Below are 16,691 nucleotides of genomic sequence, written 5' to 3' on the forward strand. Positions count from 1 at the left end.
CCGGGACCCATGTGCCAGCCCTCGGGAGCACTGCCACTCGCCACAACCAGAGCAGAGCTCACGTGGCAACAAAAGCCCAGCGCCGCCGAAAATACAATAGATACAATTAGTTTTAAAAAGAGAAAGCAACTTCAGCTAAATCAGGTATCAGAAAACTTTTTCTATAAAGAGGACTTTTCAGGCCATACAGTCTGCCTGAACCAGCTATATGATTTGTGGGGCTCACTGAAATTTGAAAATGCAGAGTCCCTCGTTCAAAAATTGTTAATAACTTCAAGATGGATACAGCAGAATATTAAACCAAGAACCAGACCCTTCTACCTGGGTCTCACTGCAACTGCTCAAGTGACTCGCCCAGGATGCTGCCGTGTCTGTCAGAACTAGTCAACTCTACAATACAATTGACCCTTGAACATGGGTTTGAAATGCACAGTCCACTTACACATGGGTTTTTTTTCCAATAAATATGAGCTACACTACTACACAATCCACAGTCCCCTGTATCTGAGGATTTGATATCCAAAATACGGAGGACGAAATATGACACTTGAGCATCCATGGATTTTGGTATTCGCCGTGGGTCCTGGAACCAGTGACTGTAGATACTAAGGGATGGGATGACTTCTTTGTCTCTGCCACCATAACACAGAAGCAACCACAGATGACAATGAAATAGACATCTATGGAATAAGCACAATTCCACTGGAGGTGAATTTGGCTAGGTAAATCTTCAAGTGAATTTCGTTTGTACCGACAGTCTTACTTAATACAAAGGAATGAACGAGTTGCACTGACTGGGTTAAGAAACAAGGGAGCTCAGACACCAAAAGAACATTCTGCACCCCAGGACTTCTCTTAGGCAAGCACTGTTCATGGCTTGTCTGCAATCTCTACACCGTAAGTCAGCTAAAATCCACTTCAAAGAAAGCTCTAATCTGTTCAATTCTATAAGATTATCCAAAAAGTAAAGACAGTTTTTGTGTCTGTGTCAGAAACCAGATTACAGCAATACAGGCTTTTCTGTCAAAGTAGACCAGTACTCTTGCCTGGAAAATCCCATGGATGGAGGAGCCTGGTGGGCTGCAGTCCATGGGGTCGCACAGAGTCAGACACGATTGATCGACTTCACTTTCACTTTTCACTTTCATGCATTGGAGAAGGAAATGGCAACCCACTCCAGTGTTCTTGCCTGGAGAATCCCAGGGACTGGGGAGCCTGGTGGGCTGCCGTCTATGGGGTTGCACAGAGTTGGACATGACTGAAGCGACTTAGCAGCAGCAGCAGCAGCAGCAGCAGACCAAGAATATTTAGAACTCAGTTGAAATTGCAACTCCCATCTCGACAACATTTAACCAGCTTTTTCCTGGATGTAACAATCCACTAAGTGTTAGATGTATCCTACTTCTCTGACTTCACATTACTCTCTCCTGCCACACAGCATTTCAGACCTTAGCCACTCTCTCCACTAATAAAATTAGAACCACTCTTAAAAACCAAGATGATATATCTATCTGGGATAACATTTGTGAAAAGCAACTAGCTCAGATACACAATAGGTGCTCAAAAAATATTTGCTCTTTTCTGATGATAAAATCATACAACACCAAAAAATGAAAGAAAAACAGTATAATTTCACCAGAAGAGGGGGGAAAAAATGTTGGCATATTTTCTAGTCTTAATTGTTCTGGTGCCCGTGGCCATGACTGTTTTAGGAAAACATATGCTGCACAGCTGCAGATGCAGACCTGATTACCTCTAAATTAATAACATGGAGGAGGGAACACTTGCAGCTGTGAGAGCGAGAGTGCCAAGGAGAACCCCAGTGCAATACAATCCTGTTCACATTTGTAACTGTTTATTTTATCATAAATATCTTTAAATAATCATAATAAAAATCCAACCCCTGGAGGAGAGGAAGCACAACAAAAGCAATCAAACTTACCACAGCCACTTCGTTGCTCTGGACCAGCCACTTGGGGGTCATTGTCATCAGAGTCCCAGCTGGTTTTCTTTCTTGCGCCTCTGGCTCTGGGGATGTGGAATATTTCAGCAGCTAAAGGGATCACAGAGGGAAGACTGCATGTACCTTTCAGCGGTCAAGGGGCTAGCATTCACCATCTACACAGCTCGCGTCAAATACGGGAAGTTGGAGAAGAAAAATCACAGCTGGGAATTTCTGCTTAAGGTTCATCTTTCAAGAGCAAAACTAATGTAAATACCACATATGGGAGGACTGGGGGAGAGGAGTTGGGAAGGCTTTGAGCAAAGTGCACATATGCTTCCTTAAGACACAGTGTTTCCCTAAACAGGCACCAAGGGGAAGAAAAGAAGGAAGTTTGTTGGTAACTTAGGGTCTGAGCAATCTTGGGTTCAGTCAGTTCAGTTGATCAGTTGTATTCGACTATTTGGGACCCCACGGACTGCAGTGCACCAGGCCTCCCTGTCCATCACCAACTCCCAGAGCTTACTCAGACACATGTCCATCAAGGCGATGATGCCATCCAATCATCTCATCCTCTGTCATCCCCTTCTCTTCCTGCCTTCTATCTTTCCCAGCATCAGGGTCTTTTCCAATGAGTCAGTTATTCGCATCAGGTGGCCGAAGTATTGGAGCTTCAGCTTCAGCATCAGTCCTTCCAATGAATATTCAGGACTGATTTCCTTTAGAATTGACCGGTTTGCTCTCCTTGCAGTCCAAGGGACTCTCAAGAGTCTTCTCCAACACCACAGTTCAAAAGCATCAATTCTTCGGTGCTCAGCTTTCTTTATAGTCCTACTCTCACATCCATACCTGACCACTGGAAAAACCATAGCTTTGACTAGACGGACTTTATTGGCAAAGTAATGTCTCTGCTTTCTAATACACTGTGGAGGTTTGTCATAGCTTTTCTTCCAAGGAGCAAGCATCTTTTCATTTCATGGCTACAGTCACCATCCAAATTTTGGAGCCCAAGAAAATAAAGTCTGTCACTGTTTCCATTGTTTCCCCATCTTTTTGTCATGAAGTGATGGGACTGGATGCCATGATCTTAGTTTTTTGAATGTTGAGTTTTAAGTCAGCTTTTTCACTCTCCTCTTTTACTTTCATCAAGAGGCTCTTTAGTTTTTCTTTGCTTTCTGACATAGGGTGGTATCATCTGCATATCTGAGGTTATTGATATTTCTCTTGGCAATCTTGATTCCAGCTTGTGCTTCATCCAGCCTGGCATTTCGCATGATGTACTGTGGATATAGGTTAAATAAGCAGGGTGACAATATACAGCCTTGACATACTCCTTCCCCAATTTGGAACCAGTCTGCTGTTTCATGTCTGGTTCTAACTGTTTCTTCTTGACCCGCATACAGATTTCTCAGGAGGCAGATCAGGTGATCTGGTATTCCATCTCTTTAATAATTTTCCACATTTTGTTGTGATCCACACAGTCAAAGGCTTTGGCATAGTCAATAAAGCAGAAATAGATGTTTTTCTGGAACTCTCTTGCTTTTTCAATGGTCCACTGGACGTTGGCAGTTTGATCTCTGGTTCCTCTGCCTTTTCTAAATCCAGCTTAAACATCTGGAAGTTCTCGTTTCACATACTGTTGAAGCCTGGCTTGAAGAATTTTGAGTATTACTCTGCTAGCATGTGAGATATGTGCAATTGTGTGGTAGTTTGAGCATTATTTGGCATTGCCTTTCTTTGGGATTGGAGTGAAAACTGACCTTTTCCAGTCCTGTGGCCACTGCTGAGTTTTCCAAATTTGCTGGCATACTGAGTGCAGCACTTTCACAGCATCATCTTTCAGGATTTGAAATAGCCCAACTAGAATTCCATCACCTCCACTAACTTTGTTTGTAGTGATGCTTCCTAAGGCCCACTTGACTTCACATTCCAGGATGTCTGGCTCTAGGTGAGTGATCACACCATCATGATTATCTGGGTCATGAAGATCTTTTTGTACAGTTCTTCTGTGTATTCTTGCCACCTCTTCTTAATATCTTCTGCTTCTGTTAGGTCCATACCATTTCTGTCCTTTATTGAGCCCATGTTTGTATGAAATGTTCCCTTGGTATCTCTAATTTTCTTGAAGAGATCTTTAGTCTTTCCCATTCTATTGCTTTCCTCTATTTCTTTGCACTGATCACTGAGGAAGGTTTTCTTATCTCTCCTTGCTATTCTTTGGAACTCTGCATTCAGATGGGTATATCTTTCCTTTTCTCCTTTGCCTTTAGCTGATCCTGGGTTAGCTAAAGATTATCCTGGAGTGTAGCCTGCCAGGTTCCTCCGTCCATGGGATTTTCCAGCAAGAATACTAGAATCAGTTGCTATTTCCTTCTCTAGGGGATCTACCTGACCCAGGGATTGAACCTGGGTCTCTCATACTGCAGGCAGTCTCTTTACCATCTGAGCTACCAGGGAAGCCCAATGTTCGTTTAATCCTGGATAAAGGCTAACACCCACATTATCAAGATTAATTAGCAAATTCATCGGTAAGAGTTTTGTTAAAGTCAAATAATCCTGACATTCCCCATTCCTATGTAAGAACACTTAAAGGATCTGAAAAACAAACAGAGTCCCACGTTTGACCTGGAAGTTTTAACTCCATTTTTATTGGAAAAGAAAGATGTGTTCTTATGAAATCAGGAGGATTGAGTTAAAGAATCTAAATGCTATGGGATTGGAAGAAAGAGGAGAGTAGTTGGCAAAGTGTGACTTCATCTCTCTGAGTTCAGATTCCTTCCTCATAAATTGAATACTGCTTGCGGCATAGGTTTGTAAAAATAGTCGTAAAAAAACCGTATGCCTGGCATGCAGTAGCCCCATGTCATCAGCTAAACCTGAGTCTGAAGGAAATGCATGGAGGGTCTGGTAGGAAAGGACCTGAGTCTGTGAACAGGACACTTGTATTAGGCAGCAAGGGAACCTGGGCCAAAAAACAGCAAACGGTTTGTGTTCGGCTCTGGGTACCCTGAGGTTGGAAGACAACCGTGGTCATGGAGCCGGGTCATGAGGTTTGTAGCTGGCCCTGAAGGCAGCAGAACTCACTTGGTATTTGAGGTGGTGTGGCAGAGACCACCAGCTTGGCTCCCACCTCCACTGCCTCTTCATCTGGGCACAGGCAGCCCACCTTCCCAGACTCCTTTGCAGCTACATGTGGCCATACAGTTGAGAACCAGCCAACAACACGTGTGTGGAGATTAGGTGTCCCACTTCAAGACCCAGCCCATGGAACACCTTTATGCCTGTTCTTCCTTGCACTCCTCCTCTTCCACTTGATTTGGAAATGCTCAGTGACTTTGCCCAGTAGAGCCCCATCTCCAATCTAGAAGCATCGTGGACTATTACGGAAAGTTTTTTTTTTTTTTCCATTATACTGATACATTTAGGTTTTTTTGTTACCATAGTTTAAAGTGACAATCCTAGCTAATCTAGCTGGATAGCTGAATGGTCAAAGCAGTGCTTTAACAAAATGGCATACCTGGGATCAAAGAAGGAATAATAAAGTAAGAACTACCATGAAAGTATTAGTCACTCAGCCGTGTCCAACTCCTTGCAACCCCATGGACTGTAGTCTGCCAGGCTCCTCTGTCCATGGAATTCTCCAGGCGAAAATACAGAAATACTGGAGTGGGTTGCCATTCCCTTCTCCAGGGGATCTTCCCAACCCAGGGATTGAACCCAGGTCTGCCGCTTTGCAGGAAGATTCTTTACTGTCTGAATCACAAGGAAGCCCTAAGAACTACCATAGTGAATGCTTTATGTGATAATAATAAGTTATGAAATGTTTAATATATGCCAGTAATTGTTTAAAAGCACTTTGTATATATTATGTGTATCCACTAATTTTAATTTTCTGAACTCTCTTAGATCAACACTACTATTATCCACAATTCACAAACTAATAAACAGAGGCATAAAATATTTAAACACTTTGCCCACAATTACATAGCTGTACATAAGATCTCATTTGGTTCTTCCATTAACTGATTCTCTGAGGTAAGTAGTATTATCCCCAGAAGACTGAGATTGAGAAGTCAAAATATATTTGAGAATACATGATCAGCAAGTTGGAGATGCTGGACTTGGCCCCCAAGAACCTTCAGAGCTCATATCCCATCACCCAGCCTCTCTCCCCAGAGTCTGGAACTCAGGAAGTCAGCTTGGTGTCTTCTTGAGAACCAAAGAAGCTGAGGGAAAACTTTATTGGCGCTTTATTGTCAGAGCTAATTATTCAGTGGGTTGATCTATCTCTCCACCTCTCATTAGACTCAGTACTATCTTTCAGTAAAATAAACAACAAGCTTGAATTTCTCCAGTCTGTGCAAATCCCATACATGTTACATTTCCTGAAGGGATTCTAGACTTCTTTTAGCTTTCTTCTATGAGAGCCACTGTGATTGAAATTGAGGGCCTCCTCAGGCAATGGATTAATAGAGTGATAGGTTGATTAATAAATCCTTTAGAAGCTACTCAGAGTAAATTGCCTGTTTGTTTTCTTTTTTTTTAATTTGAATGGAAACTGGAGCCAGCAACACAAAAGGATGTTGCAGCCAGCCAGGATCAGAAAGTCCCCTGAGAGCTGCCCCTTTGCAGGCGGACAGAGACTCTGAGGCACCAGTGGGAGACCTGCCTTCTCCTCAGGCCTCTTCTCTGTGCTTTCGCCGCCTCTCCTTCAGTCATCCTTCTCCATCTCCTTCCTCACCCTGTACCTTGGATTTCAGTTTCAGCCACACTGACTGAGTACACACTAACCTGAGTGCATTTCAACCCATCACTGCAGCATTTGTATTTTATAAGGCGTTTATCCAATTCTAATTTGGGGGGCGGGCGGGAATCCATGGTTTGCTATAAACTGAATTCCATGCCGCCTTCCGACAGGTAGAGAGCTACCTACCTCAAGAGCCTATATCAGACCCTTCAAGTGACATTTATTTGCTTATTTACTTGTCAGTGAGTTCATTCAGTTTTTATTCACTCAGGTTTTTAGCACAGATCTCATCAAAGTTCCTGGTCAGTAGGAAACATCCAATAAATGTTTGTTGAATAAATAAAATGAAATATTGATTAATATGTACTCAATGGGCTTCCTTGGTGGCTCAGATGGTAAAGAATCTGCCTGTCATGCAGAAGATCCCCTGGAGAAGGGAATGACTACCCACTCTAGTATTCTTGCCTGGAGAATCCCATGGACAGAGGAGCCTGGCGGGTTACAATCCATGGAGTCGCAAAGAGTCAGGCACAACTTAGCAACTAACAACGTGTATTGAATGAATATGAAAAATGAATAAATGAAAGGGGAAAGAGACGAGAGACTAAAACCACACAATGGTGGTCGTCTGACCCTCAAGTACTCTCAACCACACATGTGCACACTTATACACACCACCGTCACCCACGATCACAAGCCTTTCCTAAGGCTTGGCCCGGAATAGCGACGAGACCACTGCGCGGGGTAAGTGGTGACAAGAGCCACTAGTCCTTGTCATTAAATTCTTTCAGCAGCAGCCAGATTAGGAATCCTCCCATCTTCTCCCCTTCCTGATGGGGACAGGGTACCGCTTCATCCCCTGTCTCCCTGAGCCTCAAGTCAGCTCCAAACTCAAGACTCCCCGAAAGAGATTTTGTTTTTACTGCACTTAAATTCCCTCCAGTTAGGACTGAAAGTCTGGCTAGCTCTTACTTCTGTCATCCTAAATTAAACACGGCTACCTTCTCTCTTACCCTCTCCTCTGCTAATGGAGTCTCTAACAAGGTATTGTGAAAATCCACTGTGTAATTAATAGAGGTATTGTGGTAGCCTTCACAATCAAACTAACGATGTCCCACATAAATAACAAAGCAAGAGCAGCAGGCGGTATGTTTTAAGCCATTACCAGATGCTAGGTTTTATGTGCACCTCCTTTTTGAATTCTCTCAACAACTCTTTGAGATAATATTTTTTTTTATTATTATCCCCTTTTATAGATAGGGAGGGCACTTCCCAGGTGGCACAGTGGTAAAGAATCTGCCTGCCCATGCAGGAGACATAGGAGACTCAGACTTGATCCCTGGGTCGGGAAGATCCCCCGAAGTAGGAAATGGCAGCCCACTCCAGTATTCTTGCCTGGAAAATTCCATGGACAGAGGAGTCTGGTGGGATATGGCTTATGGGGTTGCAAAGAATCGGACACGGCTGAGCACACACACACAGATGAGGAAACTGAGTCTTAGAGGCATAGAATTGCCCCTAATCACACAACAGGGAGGCTGAGACTAAAAGCCAATTACAACCAAGTAAATGTTCTTACAAACCAGTTTACCAGGCTTCCCGATGTCTCAGCTGGTAAAGAATGCTCCCACGGTTCAGGTGATGCAGGTTCGATTCCTGGGTCAGGAAGGTCTCCTGGAGGAGGAAATGGAAACCTGTATCAGTATTCTTCCCTAAAAAATCCTATGGACAGAGGAGCCTGGCGGGCTACAATCCACTGGGTCGCAAAGAGTCAAACAACTGAGCAAATGAGCACACACCAGTATACCAGTTATTCCTAATACGCCGATCATCTAGGATAGCAGGGTGAATACTGGAGAAACCGTGGTTTGAATCCTAACTGTACTACTGTGCTCTGGGCAGTAGTTAATAATAACTAATTTACAGGTTGACTGTGAGAACTGAAAGACGGAAAACACAGGAAGCCTCTCACCAGAGTATCTGGTGCCGGCAATGGATTAACAAATATCTCCTTCACGTTTTCCACCCCACCATTTGTAGCCCTCATCCAGTGATTAGATGTCAAAGTAGAATGCATTAAATCCTCTCTGTATCCCAAGAAAAGTAGATCACCTCAACCTGCTAGCCAGACAGAATGATTTAAAAACAGAGGCAAATTTTTCTATCGGGAAAGCACACAGCAGATCATCTTTACCAGACGCCCCACAGGGAAGCCGGCAGAGAGCTGCGGTGTTTATCCCACACAGACATCCCCCTCCGGGCTGGCTGGTGCACCCCGCTGAGAGCTTTTCATTCCACTGGGCACTCTCCCACTTCTCAGTTAGACTGAGGTGCTCAGTATGAGAATCATCAAAGCTACAGATTCCCCCAACAAAGTGGCCCACAGTATAGCAACAGCTAGTGCCTTTAGGGACCTCCCTGGTGGCCCAGTGGTTAAGACCCCACCCTCCCAGTGCAGGGGACCTGGGTTCGCCCCCTGGTCAGGGAACTAGATCCCGCCTGCCACAAATGAGTTCACGTGCCAAACATCCCTCACACCACAACCAAGACCTGGCACAGCCAAATAAACAAGATGTTTATGCAAATAAATAATTTAAAAGCTAATGCTTTGAGCTTCCTCATCAATATGGCCTAGGACAGGAAATGTTTCCTTTCTGCTTATTAAAGACCCCAGGAATTTTGGTTCATGTACGAGGCCATCTTCTTTAGAAGCACAGTTGAGAAAGATTACATCAGATAGTAAAATAATTTAAACAGCTGATACCTAATACGCAGGTTTCAATTACTCGACTGTTTACTTAAAGTAGTGTTTATTCTACTCTGTTTTGTTTTAATCTTTTAATCCCTAGGTTTTTAATCTAGTCCATAGAGCCAACTGTCTTAATTCTTATATCCATATAGAAGTTTAAAACAGTCAAGATCAACACCTACCAAAATACAATATTGTTTCTTGGCTCAAGTACACATTGCTTGTGAAATATTGAGTTAATTTCAGGTCAGCAAATGCAAACAGAAACGTCAATCTATTCAAACCTTCCTTCCCTAGCGATATTCTTATTTAACTAAATTGCTATATAGCAGCACTCTACTGTATTAAGAATTACTGGGCTTTTTCAAAAGTTTTACATCCAAAAAATATATGTATTCACAGTGTTTAACCCAATACCCAGCGTATGGTAAGCACTCACTAACCAGCTGCTATTTTACAATACTTGCAGAAGTATTAGGAGTGGTAATAATAATAGTAGTATCTATCTCCTATGTGCCAGACACCAAAATATCTTCATTTATATATATTTATAATCTCAAAATAAAGCCTATCTATGAGTTAGGAATCATCACTCCCATTTTACAGATGAGAAAAGAGTTGCAATAAATTATCAAGTCTACTGAGTGGTAGAGCTGAGTATTGACTCTGCTGCTGCTGCTGCTAAGTCACTTCAGTCGTGTCCGACTCTGTGCGACCTCATAGACGGCAGCCCACCAGGCTCCCCGTCCCTGGGATTCTCCAGGCAAGAACACTGGAGTGGGTTGCCATTTCCTTCTCCAATGCATGAAAGTGAAAAGTGGAAGTGAAGTCGATCAATCGTGTCCGACTCTGTGCGACCCCATGGACTGCAGCCCACCAGGCTCCTCCATTCATGGGATTCTCCAGGCAAGAGTACTGGAGTGGGGTGCCATTGCCTTCTCTGGAGTATTGACTCTAGGATTATCTAATTCCAAAGCCCAGGCATGCCTGGATCTGTGAGACCAGATCATGGCCACCAGAAATCTGCCTTGCGTGGAATTTAGAGGGGATCCAGTAACCCTGCCGCTTTAGCCTACATTCCCTTTTCTCACGTCCCTGCCATCTCTCTTCTTTCCAACCTCAGGGAAGGCTGGTGGAGAAATGGAACACGCTAGGGAAGGCTGCTGTGGAGGCTGGCGGTGGTGTTTAGATGTGGCCCCGGGCAACAGACGGCACGCGTTTGCTTGGTTCACCTTGGAATGCCCTGGCATCAGGGGCGCTATGAGCTGACCAAAGCCAGGAGGGCATTTTTCTGATTGCCGTCTGTAGAATGCTATTCTTTGAAGCTCTTCTGCTTTGTTTATAGTTATGCCCTAATCATTAGCCAGCAGGGACTTTGGGAGTTGAGTGTTCTGGGAATACTTCCTGTCAGGTTTTTCCCAGCCTCTCTCTGGAATGCCTCTGCAATCCTCTCTGCAACTCTGGGGGTGGTCCAACGTGCCCAGAGGGACTCTGACTTGTGTGGCTCAAAAGGATTCCCAGCACTCAACCTCAAAAATAGCTCAGGGCCCAAGGAGACTTCCCTGAAATGTTTCTGCTTAAAAACACGAGTCCAGCCTGGTCTCTACATGTCACCGGTAGAGAAGTCCTCTGCCGCTTACCTTTAAAATTGCATGTCACTGGAGGGTATTGATCTGTGTGCTGATTTTGGAAATCAGAAATGGGACAGGCTACCAGCGTTCAGCTACCTGTGAGAAGAAACTCTAAACGCCCCCAGAAGAAATCAGCACAGGGACTTTGGCCTTGGCAGTGAGACACCTGGGAGACGGGAACTAACCCTCCTGAGCCAAATGGGGCCAAAGGCTGCCCTGATTTCCTGGAAGAGTGGAGGCGGCAGTAAGAAGGAAGATGAACTGAGAGGCTGGGGGAGGGCAGTCCAGGGCAGGTCCTGTGTGCAGCCCTGGCTATCATGCGCACTGTCCAGTGACGCCGGGCCCCACCCGAGGAAGCCTTTCCAAGGTCCTCAGTGAAGGACTCAGCTCTGGGGACCTCACAAGACCTGGGGGTCACTGGAGAGACACTGAGGTGGCTATGGCCATCATGCTGATAAAGGCTTTGACTGAGGTCCAACACTAAGCTGCTAACGATGCAGCTAGACCTTCTAGGAAAGAAGATGAGGAGACAAAGGGGAGTGGGCGGGGGCCAAGCCAGACACCACTGTTGCCCACGCTGAAGTTGTCTCCATGGTCAGGAGGACCTAGGGACACGGTTTCTCATTGGTGCCATGCCACCCATGAGGCCCAGATCAGCTCTTCTCCCCTTCCTGCCACCTGTGCTGACTCCCACCTGCGTTCCCCACCAGGACCTGGTCTCATCTCAGCCATTTGTGACTCTGATTGTCCACTAAAGCTTGTCTCCATCCCCAGCTGCTTTCTTTGCTCCAGGTGCGCTATCACACACTCCGGCAGTTCACGCTGGCTGCCAAGGAAACCGGAGCTGCTCTGCTCCTGGAAACCCAACCCTCTCAAGTCCCAGGCATTCCACGATATAAGCCTTATTCTGGAAAGTGCCCTGAGCACCTCATGGTAAGCGGTCAGACGTGCAAGGAGGGCTGATGGTGTGCAGCGGGCCAGGGGAGGCACCGGCTGTGGGCAAGGGTCAGAGATGAACGTCCTTACCCAACAGCAGGGGGACTGTCCAGATGCCAAGGGCGAGGCCTCGGGGAGGTGAGGGTGAGGCGGACCAAGGTTGGGGGCAACGGGGACTACAGAAACTCAGAGCTTATAAAGATGCTCTCTGCTGAGTCACACCACCACCCACCCCAGAAGCCACGGAGAGAAGCAAGTAAAAATGCGAATGTTTCCTTGTTACTCTTCTCAGCTATTCATCCTTAATCCTCTCTTGGTGACAGCTGAGCTTTGCACCTGCGCTCAAAATCTCCCATCTTTCCTTCCCAGCAAAGTCTGTCTTGCTTTTCACATCTCTGCCCTTTCTATAACTTCTACATTCCTTAGAAAACTCGTCCTCCTGAGAAAATGTCTTCCACATCCCCTACCTCCTACCAAGGGGAGATAGGAGGGGTCCTTAAGGACAAGCAGGGGGCTCTCACACCTGAAGAGCAAGCTCGATCCCAAAGCTTTTTTCTGCCATCTGCCTGCAGACTGAGCGGCAACTCTGAGCCCAGGCTCTGCAGAGTCCCTACAGGCAACAGAGACCCGAACCCAGAAGGAGACAGGTCTGGGCCCCCACGCTGAGCCTCAGCGCTCCGGTACGGGTGGCAGCTCTGCCTTCACCCCTGGGGCCCTGAGGATTGGGCCTGGACCTGGGCAGGAAGGAGTTGGAGGAAACTGACCTCAGAGGTCTCGAAGTGACATCACTGCAGCTGCAGCACCAGCCTGTGGGTGGGAGGCAGGCGATGAGAGCCAGAGAAGGAGGGGCTGCATGACAGCATCGCTTCTGTGACGCCACAAAGCCCCTCAACGTGCCTGTTTTCCTGGGAAGAAGCAAGCGGGCCAGAGGCGTACGTGCATGCTAATTTGCTTCAGTTGTGTCCAACTCTTTGTGAACCTAGGGACCATAGCCCACCAGGCTCCTCTGACCATGGGGATTCTCCAGCCGAGAATACTGGAGTGGGTTGCCATGCCTTCCTCCAGGGGATCATCTCTGACCCAGGGATCGAACCTGAGCCTCTTACATCTCTTACCAAATTGGCAGGAGGGTTCTTTACCACTAGCACCACCTAGGAAGCCCAGGGCCTGGGGGTGTCTCTGATAAATTACATATTTAAAAAATCCAATATTTTTACCACCTGATTCAAAGAGCTGACTCATTGGAAAAGACCCTGATGCGAAGGCAGGAGGAGAAGGGGACAACAGAGGATGAGATGGTTAGATGGCATCACCGATTTAAAGGACATGAGTTTGAGTGAACTCCAGAAGATAGTAAAGGACAGGGAAGCCTTGCACGCTGCGGTCCATGGGGTCACAAAGAGTCAGACATGACTGACCTACGAACAACAACAATCAAGGGATGGTGAGAACTAGGTGAAGGCTGAGGGGTGAGTAGACCAGCTCATGAGTGTCTATCCCCCTGCCTCTGAGCTCCTTTCTGCTTGGGTTCCATGCCAGTATCCTCACCCCACTGGCTGGATACCAAGCTTCCCATTCACCATGATTCATGTGTTTTCCTCGGATAAGACCCAAGGTTGAGCCTCAGCAAGGTGGGGGGTCTCTGGGTGGACAAGATGTTCTCATTAATTCCCCAGGAAGTGATCCTTGTCGTTGCCGTTGGAAAGCAAGTCATCCATTCCCTGCCTTATAAAGACATGTGTTTTTCTTGAGTAAATGCTCAGTGAAACTAGTCCTTACGTTCTTTCCCCTTGGTCCACAACCTCATCATTCCTTAAATAAAATGATGCCTTCAAAGCATACAGACTGCTTTGCTGGGTGGTCTGGGGAGAGACTCTGGACACTGTGGGATGGCCTATGACACGGCACTCTTCTCCGGAAAGGCACAGAGGTGACACAGCCGCCCTGCGCCAGGCCCTGGTCTCCCCGAGAGTCCACCCTGCTGTGCTCGGCCTGCCTTGTCCCTCTGAAGAGCTGGAAGGTGTGCAAGGCGCAGGGCCTCCAGAGTCTCCCAGCTCTGCATCCCTGTCTGCTGATCTGGGGGACTTATTGAACTTCTGGAAGCTTCTGTTTTCTTTCTTTCTTTCTCTTTTTTTATTAATTAACTCTTATTTTTTAACATTTTCGGGTGCACTGGGTCTCCATTGCCACGCATGGGCTTTCTCTAGCTGCGGCGAGAAAGGGCGGCTCTTGTGTGTGCACACGGGCTTCCCACCGCCGTGCGTGGCTCCTCTTGATGCAGAGCACGGGCTCCAGGTGCGCAGGCTTCAGTGGCTGCAGCTCGCAGGCCTAACTGCTTTGCAACACGTGGGATCTTTCCAGCGGAGGCATCGAACCCCTATCCCCCGCTCCTGCAGGCAAATTCTTTTTCACTATACATCAGAGAAGCCCCGAGCAGCTACTGTTTTCTTATCAGTAAAAGGGCCATTTAACAATATCCACACCTCATAGCACTGTCATGGTAAAGAAACCTGTCATAAAGTAAATGCTCAGAAAACAGCAAATATTACTGTTCAGTCTGTATTATTTCCTCCATCTTTATTCTCCCTGGTTACATTATTGAAGTAAAACACAGCTCACAAGTGTTTTCAAGGTAATAGAGGATTCAGCTTAAATACATTTTCTGCCTACAGTAAGTCTTTCAGAAATACCCATTTTTGAGGACTTACCTGGTAGTCCAGTGGCTAAGAGTCCCAATGCAGGGGACCTGGGTTCAATTCCTGGTCAGAGAACTAGATCCCACATGCTGCAAACAAGAGTTCGTGTGCTGCAAGTAAAGATTTCTCCAGGCCTCAGCTAAGGCCTAGAGCAGCCAAATAACTATTTAAAAAAGAAGAAGAAGCAGCACACATTTTCATTTCAAGCCGTGGAACAGAAAATAATTCTAGATCATGTAAGAATACATTCCAACCTTAGCAAAGAATCAGGTAGTTGGACCATTTAGCATCTGTCATCACACTGATGAGTAGACCTCATTGTCTCATTGGATACTCATTGGAGAGGAGGTTGAGTTGAAGGTGTGTTGGACTGTCAGAACCCCACAGAATAGCATGCCTTATTGGAGTCTTCTTCTTTTACCTAAATGAAGGAGAGGAGTAAAACACAGAATAAAAACAGATGGCTCTGTGAGTTAGAGGTTTTTGCTGGCTATGGCTCCAGCGGACTGAAATGAAGAGGTCACGAGACAGGGATGCTCTTTAGCAGACGGTGGAAACAAACTCTTCCTAGGTGTTCAGCCTGAATAGACACGGGTTTCCCAGTGGGGGAAGAGGTCTTTGATGTTGTATCTAAACTCGTTCGATGAACTGAAGAGACCATATTTTGATTTCTGGGTGTAAACTGTAAACCCCTTCCTCTCTCATTGCAGAAAACATACAAACTCGGTCTCCCTCTCCCTTTCCCTTGTTTTGGTATAAAGTAGATATTCAACATTAAGAACAAAAAGGAAGACCTTGCTTGCTTGCTTAATCGCTTCAGTCATGTCCGACTCTGTGCGACCCCATAGATGGCAGCCCACCAGGCTTCCCCGTCCCTGGGATTCTCCAGGCAAGAACACTGGAGTGGGTTGCCATTTCCTTCTCCAATGCATGAAAGTAAAAAGTGAAAGTAAAGTCACTCAATCGTGTCCGACTCTTAGTGACCCCATGGACTGCAACCTACCTGGCTCCTCCATCCATGGATTTTCCAGGCAAGAATACTAAGAACAAAAAGGAAGACCTAGGATGGGTTAATGACATATCTCTTGATCATATTTAGTGATCCTCTGCAAAGTGCTTTCATATAGATTATTTATTACAATCCTCACAATAGTTCTGTGGGACTGGTTTCATTATTCCCATACAAAAGGTGAGGAAGCTGAAGTTCAAAAGCTTTAGGTGACTTGTGCAAAGTCACACAGCTTATGAGGGACTGAGAGTCAAACACATTCTCCACATGCAAAGTCTGTACTCTTTTCCAAAGGCAACTAAGGATAAAAATATCTAAGGATTGTGAAAAATTATAGTTAAAAAGCAAGCTATTGAAGACATCTTTACTTGAAAGATGAGGAAACTAAAATTCTTACTATATATAAAATAGATAAACAACAAGGTCCTACTGTAGACCATAGGGAGCTATATTTAATATCCTGTAATAAATCATAATGAAAAAGAACATGAAAAAGAATGTATTTTCTTTCAATATTATATATCAACTATACTTCAATAAAAAACATTTTTAAAGAAATACTGAAGTCCAAAGAGGCAAAATCATCTTCTTAGGCTCTCAGAGCTTGTTAGCAGCAAATCAAGAATCTAGAATTCTTTCTACTACTCTTTGCTGACGCGTGAAGGAACTGCCTAAAGAACAGAAGAAGCTTTCAGAGTAGAATGAACACTGAAGTTCTCCTCCTGTTGTGCATGAATAAGAAGCACTCAGTTCTTCTGTTTCTCTGATTGGTATTTTGTCAGGGAATCTACAGATGGCTGCTGGAGACCACTAGTGGAAGAGGCTCTAGTTTTAGTGCTCCAGATTCCTCTGAGAACCTCGTGTGTCTTAGTGCTCAGTTGTGTCCAACTCTTTGCAACCCCATGGACTGCAGCCTGCCAGGCTCCTCTGTCCATGGGATTTTCCAGGCAAAAATACTGGAGTGGGTTGCCATTTCCTCCT

At 45.5% G+C, this 16,691-nt stretch overlaps 1 long non-coding RNA gene across 1 annotated transcript; it reads right to left on the reverse strand.

Annotated features, from left to right (window-relative positions):
* Positions 1 to 1,942: 1,942 nt before the first annotated feature.
* Positions 1,943 to 16,107, reverse strand: LOC133247140 (uncharacterized). Its single transcript, XR_009736275.1, has 3 exons — positions 14,956 to 16,107; positions 8,273 to 8,363; positions 1,943 to 2,053 (listed from the first exon to the last, which is right to left on the reverse strand). It is a non-coding gene; the product is annotated as an uncharacterized LOC133247140 (long non-coding RNA).
* Positions 16,108 to 16,691: the final 584 nt, after the last annotated feature.

Source organism: Bos javanicus, chromosome 5 (genome assembly GCF_032452875.1).
Source record: "Bos javanicus breed banteng chromosome 5, ARS-OSU_banteng_1.0, whole genome shotgun sequence".
NCBI lineage: Eukaryota > Metazoa > Chordata > Mammalia > Artiodactyla > Bovidae > Bos > Bos javanicus.